The sequence below is a fragment of the Podarcis vaucheri genome (assembly GCF_965113315.1).
Source record: "Podarcis vaucheri genome assembly, chromosome: 12".
In the NCBI taxonomy this organism is placed as follows: domain Eukaryota; kingdom Metazoa; phylum Chordata; class Lepidosauria; order Squamata; family Lacertidae; genus Podarcis; species Podarcis vaucheri.
Genome location: NC_138750.1, coordinates 30,337,207 through 30,357,803, shown reverse-complemented (window position 1 = coordinate 30,357,803; position 20,597 = coordinate 30,337,207). Strand labels below are relative to the sequence as shown.

At 42.7% G+C, this 20,597-nt stretch overlaps 1 protein-coding gene across 1 annotated transcript in view; it reads right to left on the bottom strand.

Annotated features, from left to right (window-relative positions):
- Positions 1–6,966, bottom strand: part of MACC1 (MET transcriptional regulator MACC1) — a 29,650-nt gene extending 22,684 nt beyond the window's left edge. The window contains exon 1 of the mRNA XM_082193911.1: positions 6,819–6,966. The gene's annotated coding sequence lies outside the window, so the exon portion shown is untranslated. The remainder of the gene's footprint in view (positions 1–6,818) is intronic.
- Between the last annotated feature and the right edge of the window lie 13,631 nt (positions 6,967–20,597).

The following is a 20,597-nucleotide window of genomic DNA, read 5'->3' as shown; positions in this document are numbered from 1 at the left end:
TATTTGCTTTCGTATCACCTTTATGTTTTACACAAATGTTTCTAATATTATACTGCTTGACATTCAATAAACATATTGACCTAATAAACAAAACTCCTGAAGGGATTGACAGGGAAAAAATGGGCATCAATAGTTTCAGGAACGCATTACCCAAAGAGAGGATTTAAGCACTGAACTTTTCGGTTTGACGGGTACTACTGGGCTGACAAGCCTGCTAAAAAACACAAGGGAAAGAAAAACGTCTCTTAGTGAAATATATTTCAGCTCTAACGAGTGAAGCCAGACTTTGCCACCACAGCAGCAAAATCCTCCAGTGCATTACAAAATAATCTTTGTTTTCCCCAGCAACAATGCAGCCTGAGGTATTGCTACATATTGTTCTGACTAAGGTGCCCAGACCATGGGAGGCAGATACATGCACCTGTTTTTCAACACTAAATTTATCTGGTGATTGACTTTTCCATTCTTAGCTGTTCTGCTTCAGGAGCCTAGATAGCCGTTAGGCTTGTTCTAATTTCTCCAGGTAGCAAATTCCCTTCGAGTTCCTGTATCAGGATTTCTGATTTTGCCCAAAGCAGAAATGGATGGATGTTGATTGGACAAGAGCAAGCAAGTATTGACCACAAAGTGCATAAAACTACAGGATACCAAGAAACAAAACTCAGTCCGCCCCAATAATTCCTGATGACATGGCAAGAGAAGCCAACATCATTTCAAAAACCACCATAAGATTGAGTACAAGATTGAGTAGAATACTGCAAATGTTGCACTTGGTAACTAATGATATTATTTTGCGTCTCTGCCAATATGTTCCTAATAAAGACATTGCTTAAGTAAGCATTTACAACTGACAAGTTAGCATTTACTCTGACGGATTCAAAGCTGGCACACTAAATGCAGCCTTAAAATATAGGAGCCTTGCAGCAAGGAGACAGCCCAGCCCTGACCTCCAAAGAGACTCCTGGTCTAGACATGCTGAGGTGTTGAGTTGCATACAGGTGGAGGTGTGCCGTGTTAAAACCCTAAAATACTGCAAACAAAATAAAATGAAGAAAAGTTCTACTCCAGTTGCACTCTCTACAATGCTAGCACTGGATTTGCATGAATTTCTTTGTATGTGCTTTTCCCATCCTTGGGTCCCCCATACGTTGTTGGACTACAACTGGGGTCTGAAGGTTGGGAAAGGCTGATAATGCAATTCCACACCTCCAGTTCATCTGTTCTATCATCTCGGGATTTTTCTTCCTCATTCTGCTGCATGTGTTGAGGCCAGTTGACCTCCTCCTCTCTATTTATTAACAGTTTAGAATAGTTCAGATGAAGGGAGGCATGTGGAATTAAGAGCTGGAGAAGAAGAGGATTTGGTCCTTACTCCTCATCTTTGCCTCATCTTCCTTCTTGTGTCCCCAAGTCAGAGATGTGAACCCTGGGCCCTTACAGATGTTGCTAGGACTCCAACACCCACCATCCCTGACTGTTGGCCATGCTTGTGACGGTTAATCAGAGTTGAGAGTCCAGCAACACCTGGAAGGTCACAGGTTCTCCATCCCTGCCCTAAGCAGATCCATAAATGTAGACCACTTTTTTCCATTTGTGGAATTGGGGATGACTGGAGGAGGGGGATATGGCGAGTTCCTCCTCCACCATCTTCTAGGGATGTCAACTATATCAGCTGGCAGGACTCCTTTCAATAAAAAATATGAACATTATGGTCTTTCCTGGGATGGAGATACAATGAAGAGTTATACCTGTTTAATTTTCACCTGTCACAAACAAACATACCGCAAAAAGATATATGGCAACCCCACTTACTGAATAGTCCCGCCCCACACTCCACTTCTTGACTCTCTTTCTCCCCAGTGACGTGGATCTTCTTGAAAATTTTCTGACTAGAAAATTCCCTAGGCCAAGTGGGCTAATTTGCATTGGATTTTTTTTTTTTTAATGCCATGGGGAGGGATCTAACTTGGCATGCTTATTTTACTTGCCTTTAATGAACAAAGCTAACAACTCTGAAACTGCCAAGCTTGCCTCACATGGTATTTGCAATCGGCACCCATTCGTTGTTAATGACAAACTTATGAAATCGAAAAGTACTCCTGGAAAAATACAGCACTGGCAAAATTTCCATGGAAAATTCTGTCCCATATCACTGTTCTTCCCCTAGCTACTTCAGGAAGTTCTGGCAACACAACCCACCGGTTCTTTCATTGCTTTTAAACCTTTATTGCTTTTCATTAGAACTGAAAATCATTGCCTCTTAAATATAAATTGAACAGGAGTGCTACAGCTCAGTAGCTTTAAAGCCAGTCGCTGACAATCCCACAGCCACCTGCACTCTATCAAGGCTTTTTGTAGAGTAAATTTATCTTCACACAAAAATGGACAGTTGAGCGTGATTTGGATCTGCTTTTACAGTCTATTTCCCGTTAATGCTTCATATTTCAGAAATATATAGAATCTTTTGAAAAAGTCTTGAGGATGCCGGTTGGTCACCCTGGGTGTTCTGAACTCACAGGAACCTAACAAGCCTTCCACTTTGAGCAAAAGGACACCAACTCATATTTTGTCACAACAGTGAAAACTAAGAGAAACATTCCCTGGCTGAGAACCAATCTTCCTTGCCGATAGCAATGTATATCATAAGTGCAAGTTCAGTACATGCCTGCACAATCAGTCATACAGAAAGAGTAAAACACAGTCTGCCATTAAATATGCTGTGCCGTGCTGAAATTTGGAGGAATATGGTTGTGTAATGAAACTAAGACAGTTCTACTAAAGTCTGAGATGAGGAAAGACCTGACTGTACATATTAAACAATTCGAAATATGCATGCAGTGGGTGGGTTGCCTTAAGGCAGCGATGGGGACCTTATGGCTCTCCAAATGTTGAACTCCAGCTCCCATCAGCCCTGATGATTGGCCATGATGGCAGGGGCTGATGGGAGTTGGAGTCTGGCATCTGAGGGGATGAGGCACAGGATCCCCTACACTATTATTTTGAAAGGCCACTCAGTTATCTAGTCCAGGTTCCTTTCAGTAGAAAAGGTACCGATAAATACTATTGGTAAATCTCACTTGTTGCCACACAGGGTACGTTCATGACAAACATTCACAATTTCATCACATGCATAAATTTCATCATATAAAAATCAAGGTATGAATTGGCAATTATTTTCTTAAGGGTAAGGTCATGACATGACCTTGGAACTGAAGAGAAACTATCAACAACTTTCTCAGGAGTGAAGAATAACTTCATTAGGTAATTAGAATCTCAAGAGGCTTCCCACAAACTCCCAGAACTATGAAGAACTGACACAGAGATTCAAATAATCTACCCCAGGGTTGTATTATTATTATTATTATTATTATTATTATTATTATTATTATTATTATTTGCCCTGCCTTTTTCCTGAAAGGAGCACAAGGCAGCTTACAGATAAAAATAAGAACAGCTAGAAAAATTGGGGGAAACAATAATTAAAAAACAATCAAACATTGGTAGAATTAAGACACACTCTCTCTCTCTCTATATACACACACACACACACACACACAATAATATCTGTTAAAACCATACAAATACCTATGTGAAAGAGATGAATCACACATCTACTTTACCAAACAGATATCCTTTTTTTAACATAACACCAAAACTAGAAATAATCAGTCTACCCATGCAGAGCTCCACACACACACACACACACACACATGCTGATCAAGTTTTCTCTGGAGCAAGTACTGTGCCAAGAGGGTTGTGCGACTTAACCCAAAGAAGGTATGTGCAGTGGCATAGTGTGGGGGGTGCAGGGGGGGTCGGCCGCACCGGGTGCAACATCTGGGGGTTAGGGTTAGGGGCGCAAATCCACGGGTTAGGGGGTGCAAATCCACGGGTTAGGGGGCGCAAATTACTTGCCTTGCCCCGGGTGCTGACAACCCACGCTACGCCACTGGGTATGTGTCAAAACCAAGACTGAAGAAAAACCATTAATAAATCTAAGTTTGATAGGATTATGAGAAAAGTCTAAAAGCCTGAAATGCATAGCAGAAGCCAATTAAAATTGCTATAACTAAAATGCAGAATAAAGCACTTAGGGAAGAAATAACTCAAATGCAAGGCAGACACTGAAGAGCTGGGAATTAACCAAAGCTTCTCTGAAAACTCAAGCATCGTAATGGGCAATTTAATGAGGGTGTCTATTGAGTGCAAAGCTCAGGCAGAGAAGCGATTAAAGGAGGGGATGGCTTTTAAATATGAAAGTTTTGTGTCTATTACGGTTTATAAATTGATAATATAATCCCATTTTGACCCGTTAATGTATTTATTACAAGATAATATTTTACAAGTAACTGGCAGAAGGAAAGGGATTACAGGAAACGTAGAAAGCAGTAAGGTTTCTAAAGTGCTAAGCAGAAAAACCTGCAAATATGAGTGAGAATAGGGCCATTTATTTTGGAAGACAAAAACCTGTCAAGAAAGAACTATGCTAGCTTAACTGTATTTTTCCCCCATCTCTTCCCTCACCAGCTTTTCTTACAGTGAATTAATAGCCTCTCCATCATTATAAAGAAGAGAAAGCTATGTTCAATACGAAGACTAACACAGCATCTAATTAGTATTTTGAGCAAACTGCTACAGGATACTGTCGAGTTAGCTTAGCAAATGCAGCGGTGTCCATCCAATTTTAAATAGCTATGAGGTAAACTTCAAGGCCAGTCATCATTTAGCCTCAGGGTAAACTGTGGTTCGACATAATTTTGTGCACAAGCTCTAATGCAGTTTGTATATCACAGTGAGAAAGGCTGTGTACAGTTATAACCAACTTGCTGCATCTGGTCCAGAGGCTTCCAAATTTAGCTAGATAATCCCAATCGGGTGCATCTGACAGCTGCTGAAGAAGATTGGGAGCCCAGACCCACCAGCAGTTCAAGCCACCAACATTTCAGTGCCTGAAACAGTTGCAGTGATGGATACCACATAAGACCACACGTATCCTACCACTGGCAGGATCCCAGCTAGTGGTAACTCAAAGAAAGCTCCCAAAGGCAGTTTGCAGGACTGAGCCAGCCCAGAATTCTCTGAATGTACTGCCCTCCACCCCTGGCAGAGTGAACAGTAAAAACAGCATAAGCAATGGTGACTGCCCAGCTAGAGTCTGGCTTGCAAGTTGCAAGCTATCCTTTATATCTAGACAATGTTGAATTCTATTATATTCCAGCGGGTTGGTTCCAAAGTGGCCCAATCACAAGTGGAAGGCACTTCATCTTGGGCAGGGAACAGAAGAGGCTGCCTTATGCCAACTGGTTCATCCAGCTCAGACTATGCAAGCTGACAGCAGCTCTCCAGGGTTTTAAACAAGGGACGTTCCCAGCCCAAAGCAGATAGTCTACCATTGATCTATGGCCATCACCAAGGGGAAGCTCTCAGTTTCTTCTACCTCCCCCAGTGACATCCTTCTATACCCCACACTGCTCTCATAGGTTTCCCAACACATAAATGTGGTTTTTCACAGGACACAAGCGGTGGTTTAAAAAAAAAAAAAGAACCATCCCACAAATGGAACTCAACTCACACTGAATTGGATGTAAATAATTGTATCTCCAGTTTCAAGTGATTCATCATTTTAAAGCTTTGGGCCAAAAAGTACAACAGTGCTACAAACACCTACTGTATCCTCATACTTCAGATTCTGGCTCATCAATCAACCAGTTCAAATTATCTCATTAGTCAAAAGTCTTACATTACATCAGTAAAACCTTTTAGCCACACACACTTTCTGTTCTTTATGCTATAATAGGTCATATATAATGCACTACCATGCCATTTGGATTGAGTAAAAGATATCACTAGGATTAGGAATAAGATGTATAATTGAATGTTTCCTTCTTTTGTGATGCGAGGCAAAGAATAGCAGACCTCAGAACTGTCATTTTACCCAGGACTGAGTAGTGTTGACTCCTCATAAAAGGAGTTATCGGGGCATTGTTTCGATCAGCTTTTAAGCTAACCCTTCCACAGAATCGATGTTTAACATGCCAGGGGGCTCTTAACCACATTTGTAGGTTATCACCCAATGTCTTATGCTGGAAGCCAGCAGGGACTACTTCATCTCTGAAATGGCTCCACAGCTTACATGGACCAAGGGCCCTGTAACGAGAAAAGATTCAAGCCGAGAAGCTAATGGACTAAAAAGCAAAAGTGCCCTGGGAGTGTATGAAACCTTGTAAATTGCTCTAGGTTTAAAAATTAGTTCTCCTATTGATACAAACATCAGTAATGGTTTTATAAAATGGGGAGTGATGCCCACAGGCAGGGGAGCCAACTTGAGTAAAATATTGGGGTATTCCCCACCTCACATTATTGATCACATGACCGATCACAGCACTGGATAATCGATCACATGATGCGGTGCATGCACACTATTTGAATGGCAGTGCCCATCAGCTTTGGGGAGAACGGTCCCCTCGTATATTTTATGAGTGGGTGGGTGGGACGAAGGGACCTCGGCACCTAGGAGTCGGCTCCAATGCCCACAGGTGCTTTCTACATGGAAACAGCAGGATAAACTTGTCCAAAACTTAGGGGCGCGATGGCAGCGAAAGCTCCTTCTTAGTTGAGGGTAAAATGCGGCTCGGATGCTGAGGCTGCCGATTTGTAAAAGAAAAGAAAAGAGAAGAGATGGTCGCAGAGCGCGATCAGGAAGCGGATCCACTCCGCATGCAAATCTGTCCATATCCATGTTGCCTCCCCAAACCCATTCCGCCCATCTCCCCCTCACCTGAACTTTGAAACTTTAAGGTGAAACAAAACCCACGTACCTTTGGTCCTTTCTCCCTTCAAATCCGCAGCAGCTGCTTATCCTAAGGGCATTGCTTTGGAGACAAGCGTGTTCTAAAGCGCTCTTGGGGATCCCATGCTGGCTTGAAATTAAAAAAAAGAAAAGAAAAAGTGAACAGGTTAGGAATTCTAATTAGAAGACACACCTTCTGTTTGTGGGTTGGAGGCCGCAAGGCTTTCTGGAACTCTGAGTTCCGATGCCGCCTAGTAACTCCTACTGGAAGAAAAAATGAACTACATTACCCATAAGTCCATTCGACTCACCTGGGCCTCCACCTGAAACTAGGAAAGCTGGTCCGGCCACTGAAGTTTCACCTGAGGGCGGGAGAGAGAGTAAGAAAGAGGGGGAGTCGGGCTCTGGATTTTGTTTTCTTCGGAGTTTTGCTCGGCTTGGCCCTGCTGTGGCCGAATGGGAATTAAAGAGTAGAGAGGAAATAACAGAGCCGAGGAATGCTGGGGCGAATTCTTTGCTTTTTAGATTTCAAAGCTGCGAGAGCTTTAAAAATAGCCTCGAAACCTGAAAGACCGGATTATGGATAGGAGAAACTCTGAGCTGTCGCCAGGCAGATAAGCTGGGGTGGCACGAATGTTTTAGTTGTTGGCTATAGAAGAAATAGGGAAATGCCACTAAAGGAAAACAAAAGAACAGGTGACGTCTTAAGAGGTGGTGCAGGAGAGGTTGGAGACATGACTGGGGCTGGTGGTTGCAAAATAAATAAATAAATCATTATTTCATTCATTCTAATATTTATATCCCTCTTTTTCTCCAAGGTGCTCAACGTAGTGCTCATGGTTTTCCACCTTTCTGTTTTATCTACACAATGACCCTGTGAGGTAGCTTCAGGCTGAAAGACTGTGAGCAGCCCAAGGTCATACAGTATGGCTGAGTGGGGATTTGAACTCGGAACTCCCAGGTCCGAGTCTGACCCCCTTAGCCACAACTTTGCACTACCCCATACTATCCCAGCTTTTGGAGGCCGAAAAGCAGGGCATGTCTCTTCTGAGGCCTGCTCCTGGATAACTCACATGATTCACATCTCACTGTCGCCTCAAAAAGGGCCTTTTTCCAGGGCAAGAGTGCAGCATGAGAGTGTGGCATCCAAAATGGCAGATATGCTACCCGCACAATGCACTTTTCATTAAGGTGCGAGTGCTATGTGTCTCGCAGTCAGTTTTTATTCTGGCTGGGTTCTCAAGAGAAGACAACAATCCTAATCTTGATTGAAGTAGCCTATCTTGATTTTAGACCTTTGTTTTTATTTGCACTGTGCCTGCTGTGATTACTTGACTTCTGCCCTAGTGGCAAAGTTTATTCTGTGTAGTGGATGCTCCCCCCCAAATTTCCTGCTATCCCATTCACTCCCCCAGCTGCAATATATTAATGTTTTTAATAGGCTGCATCAGCAGAAGTATAGTGTTCTGATCAAGGGAAGTACAGTGGTACCTTGGTTTATGAACGTAATCCGTTCTGGAAGTCTGTTCTTAAACCAAAGTGTTCTTAAACCAAGGCGTGCTTTCCCATAGCATCGGGGGACTCAATTTACAAATGGAACACACTCAACAGGAAGCGAAACATGTTCTGCTTCTAAGGCAAAGTTCACGAACCAAAACACCTACTTCCGGGTTTGCAGGAGGAGGAGGAGGAGTTTGGATTTGATATCCCGCCTTTCACTCCCCTTCAGGAGTCTCAAAGCGGCTAACAATCTCCTTTCCCTTCCTCCCCCACAACAAACACTCTGTGAGGTGAGTGGGGCTGAGAGACTTCACAGAAGTGTGACTGGCCCAAGGTCACCCAGCAGCTGCATGTGGAGGAGCGGAGACGCGAACCCGGTTACCCAGATTATGTGACTACCGCTCTTAACCACTACACCACACTGGCTCTCTGCAGTGTTCTTAATCCAGGTTGTTCATAAACTAAGCTGTTCTTAAACCAGGATACCACTGTAATAGTCCCGCTCCATTCTGCCTTGGTCAGACCACACCTGGAGTACTGGGTCCAGTTCTCAGCACCATAGTTTAAGAAGGTTATGGACATGTGCAGAGTAGAGTGACCAAGTTGACCAAGGGTCTGGAAACCAAGCTTTATGAGGAATGGTTGAAGGAGCTGGATATGTTTGGCCTGGTAAAACAGAAACTGAGAGGAGATATGATAGCCATCTTCAAATATCTGAAAGGCTGTCACATGGAGCTTGTTTCTCCTGCTCCAGAGTCTAGGACCCAATCCAATGAATTCAAGTTACAAGAAAGGAGATTCTGACTAAACATCAGGAAGTACTTTATAACAGTAAGAGCTTTATGGCAGTGGAACAGACTCCCACAAGAGGTGGTAGACTCTCCTCCTTGGAGGTTTTTAAGCAGAGGTTGGGTGGATATCTGTCATGGATGCTGTGGTTAAGATTCCTGCATTGCAAGGAGTTGGACTAGATGACCCTTGGGATCCCTTCCAACTCTTAAATTCTATGATTCTATGGAATCCTTGGGCCCATAATAACGTAACTAGTTTTTCTGGAGCTGTTCCTGCCTGGTGCTCTCTAGAGTCCAGGAGTGGACTTCAGCCTACCCAATTGTTACTACCATATATTGGGGTCTTGTCATTTGGTGGTTCAATTGTATTTAGTGAACAGAAAACAAATGTATAGAACTCTTACCTTCAATTCCCCACCCACACCCTGTTATTTTAATCAATGCGTATGTATTGAATAGCAGCCCTCAGAAGACCTCAGTTTGCAATAGCTCCTGGCCTGTGTGCTTAATACTGCACTAAATCATCAGACCAGGCACAATTTGACACAGGGACTCTCTTGGAACTGTAGCACTTTATGTTGATCAAACCATAGCACTTCCCCAAAAGATCAAATTTTAAAAAGCAACCGAGAAATGCATTGGAAAGTGTGGGATAGCAGCTGCTTTCACACAATGTCATCTATCTAACCTCCCCGTAAATAAATCGGAATGAATGGCAACATCTTCTGATCTCCCTGCAAACAAACCAGGATGAATGCTCAATGTAAAGGGGGTCCGGAAGTGCCCTTTATTGTCACTGCAAAATGTGTTGGATGCCCCATGCCTTCTGAAATTAGAATTCCTGCCCTGTGTTATCTGTACCTTTTATTATGGATTGTCATGTACTACTGTGCTTAAACTTTTGTTTTTTTAAAAAATGAGCACAGGTGCACTTGTGGAAAATGTGGCATTTAAATAAACTGACAGTGACTATTTCACCTTAGACACAATGCAGCAAGGACTGGCTTTCCAAATGCTGCTCATAAATGTGCTGGCAGTCTAAAGAGATGACAGCTAAAATGGTTTTTCCTAAAGTGCCAAGCTGACTACTAGCAGCTCCAGGCGTTGTATATGGACCAACTTATTGTATTACCTCTTAATTAATCTCTGGCATTGATTCATTGTGCTAGGGCTTTTCTATAATGGAAGCTTAAATTAGGATGCACATTTCAATAATTTCAGGCCTATGATATTTCTGAAAGGAGAGCTATTGTACATACAAAATGTTGGGAAATGGTTTTCCAAATCACCTTTTTAAAAAAATTCTAGTTGATGAGATGTTTCCACAATGACCAAAAGCCTTGTCCCTAAGTGTGAGGCATTCACATTTAGATGAGTCCATTAATAGCTGCTTTGAATGTTCGATGTAGTGGTGTTACTGAGAAGTAATTTTGCCTCCAGACAACCAGTTTATTGAGTGCTCATTCTGATTTGTTTGCAAAAAGCTTGCACAGAGTTTATATGCACAGAGGCACTGTTTGTTTAGCAATAATTATGATTTGTTTGTGTGGAGGTTTTATGGCAGCTGTGTGTTTATGAGAATTCAGCCTGACATCATTGTGCAGAATTTGTGGAATTTGTATTTCTTCTTCTTCTTCTTCTTCTTCTTCTTCTTCTTCTTCTCCTTCTCCTTCTCCTTCTCCTTCCTCTTTATTAGGATATGTAAACCACTTAGAGATTTCTGCTGAAATATGAAGTGGTATATAAATGAACTAAACAGACGTTATGCAACTTCCCATCAATCGGTTGTTACCCTGCCCTTTCTAGTGCATTTTCCAGTCACTTTCCTTACTGTACAAAGTTCTTTTTTCCCTTTCTTTTTTCCCTTTAAGTGGGTTTTGTTCCACAAGAGCACTTTAATTGTGCACATCTGAATTTCCTGGTGTGCAGTTGAATCCCTCCTGCAAAACAGTGACAGTCTTGAGGGGACCTTTTAATCAGAGTTTCTGTGGACAAAGGAACCCATATGCCATACAGGGAAAGGAAAACAAGCTGCCTTCTGATTCACGTGGCAAGAATCATTCCACAGTTTCATTGGTTGGACAATCAGGCGAGTTTTGGCTACTGTGTCACTGTTATTGCACAGTTTGTGGTTAGGACTTAATAATTAGAAAGGAGCAGTCACCTTGACTAACAAGGTGAGGCCTGAACTGCAAACAAAACATAGCAGGGGTTTGCCCAGCATGTGAGATGCACAGCAGCGATACAGGGTATATATCTGAACATATAACGCTGCCAAATGCTGAGTTGTGCTATCAGTCTGGCCCTGACTGGCAGCAACTAATCGAAGAAACAAGCAGAGCTCTTTTCCAGTTTTGCCATTGGAGAACTTTGAAGGTGCCAGGGACTGAATCTGGCAAATTATGTGGATCCAAAGTCACTTTGATGACATAGAGTGGTATGCAGACCAACTACATAGTGCTGTTTTTAACGTTTAAGGGCTTAATTGGCTTGGGGCTGAGTTACCCAAAGGACTAGGTAAATGTAAAGGGACCCCTGACCATTAGGTCCAGTCGTGACCGACTCTGGGGTTGTGGCGCTCATCTCGCTTTATTGGCCAAGGGAGCCGGCGTACAGCTTCCGGGTCATGTGGCCAGCATGACTAAGCTGCTTCTGGCGAACCAGACCAGCGCACGGAAACGCCGTTTACCTTCCCACCGGAGTGGTACCTATTTATCTACTTGCACTTTGACGTGCACTGCTAGGTTGGCAGGATACCCAAAGGACTATCTTCCCTCATCTTTAATATTAATATTGTCATCATTGTCATTTATTTATTTATTGCCTCCTAAACCACCATCTCAGGGAGATTTACTCATAAGATTTTTTTTTAAAAAAGCACTTTTTTCTTTAGGTCAAAATTAATATGTTGGCATTCAGCAACCAGTTTGGGGTCTTCTATGCCTATGTACAGAAGATTCTCCCTGGAGAAGATCACCTGGTGCCTACATTATGGAATGTTAGGCACAAACGGAAGACTTTTTTTTATTCTCCCAAAACTGTTAACCTTTAATTTGCAGCAGGCATGTAGAATTGTAGAGTTGGAAAGGACCACAGGGGGCATCTAGTCCAACCCCTTACAATGCAGGAATATTTTGCCCAATGTGGGGCTCAAACCCACAACCTCGAGATTAAGAGTCTCATGCTGTACTGACTGAGCTATCCCAGCTCCTCAGTAATACAGCTTGGGTGCTTCTTAAATTCTTGAACCAATTTCTTTCCCCTTCACATTGTTGTCGTTGATTTTATGCTACCTGGGTTTATGTGTTCAGGTGGTGGTAGTCGAGTTTTTGCACTGATTTGTATTGCACGTAAGCGCTTTGTGCTGTTTTTAAATGTTCGGTTTGTATACACTCTTCAGGTTCAAAGGCTCCATGCCTCTGAATAGCAGTCCCTGGGGAACAGCAGTAGGAGGGTGCTTTGGGGCTCATGTCCTGCTTGTGGCCTTCCTATTGGCTGGCCCCTGTGTGCAAAAGGATGCTGAACTAGATAGCTGTTTGTTCCGATCCAGCCACTCTCGTCTTATGCACTAAAAGGCATCCATAAGTGCTAACTTGGTCAAACCTAATAAATTCTGTAGTTTCAAGGCAAGTCCACAAGTTGGAGCTGTTGTAGTGAGGAAGCTCTTCTTTGACAATCATTTATGTCTGACTATGTGTACACATTGCCATTTTAAAGTTCTTTTTCTCCATTCAGATTGAGGATGGTTTTGGGAAGAGCTCATCAAAATGCAGTATTTCCTAAGAAACGGCATGATAGATCCCTGTTAGATATGGATTGTGACTGACGTGTGTTCCAATCCAGTGGTGGAAGTAGACTGGATGCAGAGTATGCGCACAGCCTGAGAATCTGATCTTAGAGTCCTTTAGTTGGGGTAATTCTGACTGATTTCAATGTGACTTACTTTGAAAAGTGTGGATTGGCAGCCTTTCTTCCCTATTAAATAAGGAGCGGTGACTTTGTAATGTAACGTGATTCTCTTGCAAAGGCTCCCGTGAGTGACAGTGAAAAGAATTTAGCTTGCAATGCTGTCATGTAAAATGATTCTTTATATAGTACTCCATTGTGCATTTGGAATCTAATCAAAGTGAAGTGGCACCAGAATTAGTCCAGTGTGCAAAGTTTAAAGTAGCTGATCTACATTCTTTGAAAGCAGCTATCATATTATACATGTGAAACAGTTGTCTATTCATAGCCTAACTATGTCACAGACACATATATTCGAGCATGCAAACTCAGAGCACCCATGCCAACAAGACTAGAAACAAAACGAGGCTATGGAGAAATGGAAGTCTCAGCATCCTCAGGGGAGCTCTGCGGTTTGCAGAAGTACCAAGGGGGCGGGGGACTAAAAACAAAGGAGATAAGCCCCTCAAGCAGTCCATTTAAGATGGAGAGTGCTTCTGGATTATCTGTTTATTGAGCATCTATGCCAATTTCTTTGCAGGGAGACTGGACAATGTTGCTGTTTAATAAGCATCCACTCTGGTTTGTTGGAGGAGGGGGATAGACGATGTAGCATCAAAGAAAGCATTATCCCACACTTTCCACAGCATCTTCCCGTCACTCACAAAAAGTCACGTCTTTGGAGGAAGCAGGCCCATTGTGCAAGAGCCCCAAATTGGCTTTCGGCATATGGCATCAATTTGCCAATGTGTCATTGAATCCCACCTGAAAATAGTGATGCTCTGAAAGTGCCCCTGAATATGGTTGGTGGTCATTGGGAGACTGGGGTATTGCTTATCCACTGTATCAGAAAACCTGTGAGATGTGGGGTGAACTGTCCTGCTTGGACCCCTCTGCACAGGGGAAAAGGGGGAAAGGGGAACAAATGAACAAAGGAGAACAGGCTCCTATGCTCAGTAATGCAGAACTCTTCATTGTACCTCAACACATTTCCAAATAAAAAAAGACCCATCTTCAGGAGTTCTAAACAACAGACAACATTAATAGTGGCTCTTAAAAATATAACTTACAAAAAGGAAATTGAAACGTACTGTAAAGGGTTAACATAAAGAAGTCCAAAAATTCTTTAACACACATATCCCAAAATCAAGTTATCATAGACACTTTTTACCTAGCTATGGCAAACAAACAAAAATCTTGGAGTATTAAAAGAGAAAGAGAGAGAGAGAGCGCTTACTAGGGATTCATACCTTAGCCATAAAATCTCCAAAGCCTCAATTGTTCTAAATAATACACCACTATTGATCCTAAATGTGAATGATTGAGCTTCTGACAACTTATACTATACTTTCATATCAAGGAGAAAGCCATGGCTGTATGTCTGATATCCTGAAGAGCAATGCACCTGTTAGGAGGTGAAGATATACTGCAACATTTTGTTGGAGGTCCCACTTGTTGTATCCTTATTACCAACCTCTCAGTAGTTCCCTAACTTGACACACCTTTTTTTAAAGCTAAACTAAATGTACAGAGCTGCTTGATATTAAGATGATGTGATTCAAGAACTGAAGTAACTGCACATCTGTATGTAGGTCATGAAGTTAGTGGAGCAGCACTGATTTATATTAGGCAGTGGGCTGGCAACAAGCCCAGAGTGCATATTCAAAACTGTTACAAAATAATTGCTTTATCTGTGTGAAACAGGGTCTTATTAACTATGGAAAGAGATTCTCACTCCCCTCCCCACACTCCTCCCACCAAGGCTCTGACTCTGTACATATCACCATGTACTCTGGCTCCAGTGTACTGGCCACAATCCGTATCTATCCCGCAGTTCAGGGGTCAGCAAACTTTTTTCAGCAGGGGGCCGGTCCACTGTCCCTCAGACCAGACTATATTTTTTTTTTGGGGGGGGGAAATGAACAAATTCCTCTGCCCCACAAATAACCCAGAGATGCATTTTAAATACAGTGGTACCTCAGTTTAAGAACTTAATTCATTCCGGAGGTCCGTTCTTAACCTGAAACTGTTCTTAACCTGAAGCACCACTTTAGCTAATGGGGCCTCTTGCTGCCACTGCGCCACTGCTGCACGATTTCTGTTCTCATCCTGAAGCAAAGTTCTTAACCTGAGGTACTATATCTGGGTTAGCGGAGTCTGTAACCTGAAGTGTCTGTAACCCAATGTACCACTGTAAAAGCACACATCCTACTCATGTAAAAACACCAGGCAGGCCCCACAAATAACCCAGAGATGCCTTTTAAATAAAAGGACACATTCTACTCATGTAAAAACACACTAATTCCCAGACCGTCCGTGGGCCAGATTTAGAAGGCGATTGGGCTGGATCCGGCCCCCAGGCCTTAGTTTGCCTACCCATGCTGTAGTTTCTTGAGAAATGCTACTGTTTGATCTTTTCCCCTCAAACCAGCTTCCATCTGATTGGAAAACATAAGCCCCATTCAACTTCATAGTTCAGCTGAGGTGTGTACATTTGAGGTCGCTGTTGCACATGTGCAGGTGGTAGCTTCGTGAAGAGGAGTTGGAGGGGACAGTTGTTGGTGCGGGGAAACCAAACAGCTAATCCACATCGCATGCATCCCCACTGGTGTGTACAGCAACATGCAAATGAAACTGGAATTCAGCAGGAAGAATTGATATCTGTGTTTTAAGCTGCTTACCCCTAGCCTCAGCCAAGAAGCTCAGGTCCAGATCCGCTGAATGCTGTTGACTTTGGAAATGTTGCTAAGAGAGAAGGCACCTCTTAAAATTTTCTCCCTGAATTCAAACTAGTTGCTGTGCACATGTTTATTTTTCGGTGAGATTAATCACATCTTCGAAACAAAGGTTGAGAAATAACTAATTGGATCCACTGAATTTTCTGTAAAAGGCATGAATAGTTTTAGGGAATCGTTTCAGGGAATTTAATACCAGACAGAGAAAAATTATCACTGGCATTTTAAAAAATGATTGTCGAAGAAGGAAGTGTAAACCCTGCAGAGGGGTGAGGGGGGGGAAGTATGGGAGAGGAAGATGTATTTGTTTTGACAGAAATCCTAGAGGCTAAGTGGAGCTGTGACGTCACTGAGCAGAAATCCATTTTTACACCAGGCTTGCTAGCATTACTTAAGATCCTTCAGGGTCTGACTGAAAATATAATTGTTGGATGTTTGAAATGAAATAAATCAGCCGTTCAATAAAGCAAAAAAAATTAAAAAATAGTCACAGTTCCAAAAAAAAGAGAGATTTTGTTACTAAAATGCTTGTGTTACACTAGTTCCCTCCCCCATACAAAACTCATGCGTTTTTTGTGAGAAAGTAAAAAAGAAGAAGAATAATATTGGCCCCATTGTGCCTCCTAAAAGATTTCTGAATGGGATCCTTTTCTGGAAAGCTGTTTGCAGTTCAGAGACAGAAAGCTCCCTTGATGATGCCAATCTGTCCTTAGTGTTCTGGGTGTGGTGAGGTCAAAAAATATGGCAGGAGCAGAACGTGGGAGGCTGGGTCCACCAAATCCACGGAAAATGAACCCTAGGTAAGTGCTGGGATCCCTGGTCAGAGATTGTGGGGGTGCACCACAGTTGCACGACATGACAGAGCCCTTTAATACACTTTTTACGTGCAAACCTAAAGTTTCGTTATGTGGTTGAGTCTGTCCTGCAAAATACTGACAGTCTGGGGACAGTGCCTGTAGATAAAGATAAGGTGACCATTTAACAGTATCAACAGGGAAAAGGATGTTAGTCAAAACACAGAGAGACGAAAAATGGCATTGACTTACTGGTTCAGACTTCCAGGGGCCTCTGTTTGGGCAGAACATGGCAGTACAGACTTCTCTCCACTAAGATTTAATACTGGATGGTGGGATCCAGTAACCACATTGACAGTCTTTGCTCTGACAGAAGCCAAGAAGAGTTGTTCCGCATAGGTACTGCTAGTTAGATATGTCAGAACTTTCACAGGACTAGCCTGCCAAAATCCAGGAAAGGTCTGCTCTTCCCAACTTTCCAGCACACACACACACACACACACACACACACACACACACACCCTTCATTAGATGCATGGAAGGTGATTTACATTGTACCAAGGGAGCCTGCAACTGTTCAGCTTCAACTCTCCCTGGAACATAATTGTGCCAGAATTATTTGTACCTTGAGCAATACACCTGCTTCATCTGCCTCAGTTGCACGGGCCTTATGATAGATGTTTAACAGATGGTCAAAGCTGCAATTTAGAGGGAAATCAGTACCTAGCTTTGTGGAATGCACACACAAATTCTGGCATGGTTAATGCAAGGAGTAACTTCAGAAGACAATCTGGGTCCAAACATTAAGGCAATGGTCCTCTTGGGACTGCTGACTACAAATACCACTGAGGTTGGATCTGTCATCACAGTCATAATAAATGCATTCTTCTCATGTGGAATGGGTTGTCGTATAGTATAGTTAGGGATCAACCTGGGCTAATCCGTTTCAAAGTACAGCAGAGAGACTGAAGCTGATTTTTCAATTTGTGGGTGCCACTGGGAATATTAAAATGCTTGATTTAGGAAGGCAGTTTAGGAACGCTTGAGTCACCTGATCTCCTCTGTCACTGCGTTTCTACAACCAGATTCTCTCAGAACACTTTGCTTTTTATATTCTTGCATGCTTCATTTTTCCTCACACATTATCAGTCCATGTTTTGCGGTTTTCACAATCTTGGAGCAGCATGATTTTCTTGATCTCTCTTACTGGCCTAAATCCCACCACACACATACACACACACACAATGAAATGCCTTCTCTGTTGCTGGCAAACTGCGGCTTCAATACAGTAATAACTTACCTGGGAGTAATCCTCATTGAAATCAGCAGAATTTACTTCTGAGTAGACATGTATATGGAACAACTGGATATGGAACAACTGATTGGTTCAAAATTGGGAAAGGAATACGACAAGGTTGTATATTGTCTCCCTGCCTATTTAACTTATATGCAGAATTCATCATGTGAATGGCTGGACTGGATGAATCCCAAACCAGAATTAAGATTGCCAGAAGAAATATCAACAACCTCAGATATGTAGATGTCACAACCTTGATGGCAGAAAGTGAGGAGGAATTAAAGAACCTTTTAATGAAGGTGAAAGAGGAGAGTGCAAAATATGGTCTGAAGGTCAACATCAAAAAAACTAAGATCATGGCCACTGGTCCCATCACCTCCTGGCAAATAGAAGGGGAAATGGAGGCAGTGAGAAATTTTACTTTCTTGGGTTCCATGATCACTGCAGATGGTGACAGCAGTCACGAAATTAAAAGACGCCTGCTTCTTGGGAGAAAAGCAATGACAAACCTAGACAGCATCTTAAAAAGCAGAGACATCGCCTTGCCGACAAAGGTCCATATTGTTAAAGCTATGGTTTTCCCAGTAGTAGGGAAGGCTGATCACCGAAGAATTGATGCTTTTGAATTATGGTGCTGGAGGAAACTCTTGAGAGTCCCATGGACTGCAAGAAGATGAAACCTATCCATTCTGAAGGAAATCAGCCCTGAGTGCTCACTGGAAGGACAGATCCTGAAACTGAGGCCACCTCATGAGAAGAGACGACTCCCGGGAAAAGACCCTGATGTTGGGAAAGATGGAGGGCACAAGGAGAAGGGGACAACAGAGGACGAGATGGTTGGACAGTGTTCTCGAAGCTACCAGCATGAGTTTGACCAAACTGCGGGAGGCAGTGGAAGACAGAAGTGCCTGGCGTGCTCTGGTCCATGGAGTCAGTTTGTTGAGGGTGTCATGGCCATGGTCCCTAAACACTGATCAGCACTTGTTATGAAATGCTCGAATCAGTGCATCGCCTCAGTAATCCAGGGATGGGGAGCCTGCGGCTATGTAGATTTTCTTGCACTACAACTCCCATAATCTTTGGCCATTAACTATGCTGGTTGAGGGTTATGATAGCTGGAATCCAACAACATGTAGAGGGCCATAAATTCCCATTCCCTGCAGTGATCCTTTCAACAATCCCGCAATTAATTTAATTAACAATAATATACAGTGGTACCTTGGGTTAAGAACTTAATTCATTCTGGAGGTCCGTTCTTAACCTGAAACTGTTCTTAACCTGAAGCACCACTTTAGCTAATGGGGCCTCCTGCTGCCGCCGTGCCACCGGAGCACGATTTCTGTTCTCATCCTGAAGCAAAGTTCTTAACCCGAGGTACTATTTCTGGGTTAGCAGAGTCTTTAACCTGAAGCGTCTGTAACCTGAAGCATTTGTAACCCAAGGTACCACTGTATATATCATCAAGGCTAGTGCTTTTTTTCTTAAAAAAAAAAATGTTTAGGGGGTACTCTCATTTTCCTACTCATATTGAAATGAGGCCAAACTTAGATTCACAAAATGTTTAGGGGTATGCGTCCCCCTGCGTCCCCTCAGAAGAAAAGCACTGATTAAGGCAGACCAGCATGAGTATCCCCATTTTATAGATGGGAGTTCATCCTCAAAGTTTGTGATTTCCTAAGGACTTCTTGTCAGATCTTGGCTGAAGTGACATTTGAATCAGGGAATAGTTTCACAGTTCCTTTTTCTTTTTTTAAACCATTGCTCTATGCTATATTTTTTTTTTAAAAAAACACCTCAGATATGGTGCAATTATATAGTACTGTCAAGGGCTGCTATGTATCCACAAGGCTCTATTTCTAGAACCACTGGGTTTACTGAGTGCAGAACATGAAATCTAGAATGGAAAAGTCTGGGTTCAGCATTTTTATTTTGAAGCGCTGCCTGACTGTGCTTAGAAACAAAAGTGCTGAACCCATACTTGACCTTAATTTTTAGTCGTTGGCTTACAACTTTGTGAAGGGAATTTCCATATGCAAAACGTAGAGCACCCTGAGAACTCTTTATCGCCATCTAAAATTGACTGAAAAGTGAGCTTTTGTTGTTTTTACAAGCTGATGATAAAACCATACGTCATCCTTTCCATTTGGCAGGTTAACAAGCACAGACATATTCCCCAGTTATATTTCAAGCTGACTAGTAAAGAAGTAAAATCACATCAAAATTAATAGATGGAAGATCTTATCCTCAGGGCTGAAGATGATGTAGAATTCATGCTCAGGATCATTGCGAATGATTTGCACAAGTTATACACACAGTGTCCCAAATACACATTTGAATGCCAATTGCTGGGTAACACAAGAGGGAGAGCCGATTTCCCTCAGGTTCTCCTTCTGGACTTCCAAAGACATCTCATTGGTCACTTTGTGCAATGGGATGCCAGACTAGATAGGCATTTGATATGAGCCAGTGGGTTTTCTTATGTTGACATGTTTACAACCATATTCTCAAACCAGCACCTCCTCCTAATCTCTCTCTCTCTCTCTCTCTCTCTCTCTCTCTCTCTCTCTGTGTGTGTGTGTGTGTGTGTGTGTGTGTGTGTGTGTAAAAGGTAAAGGACCCCCGAACAGTTAGGTCCAGTCAAAGGCGATTATGGGGTTGTGGTGCTCATCTCTTTCAGGCCGAGGGAGCTGGCGTTTGTCCACAGACAGCTTTCCAGGTCATGTGGGCATCATGACTGAACCGCTT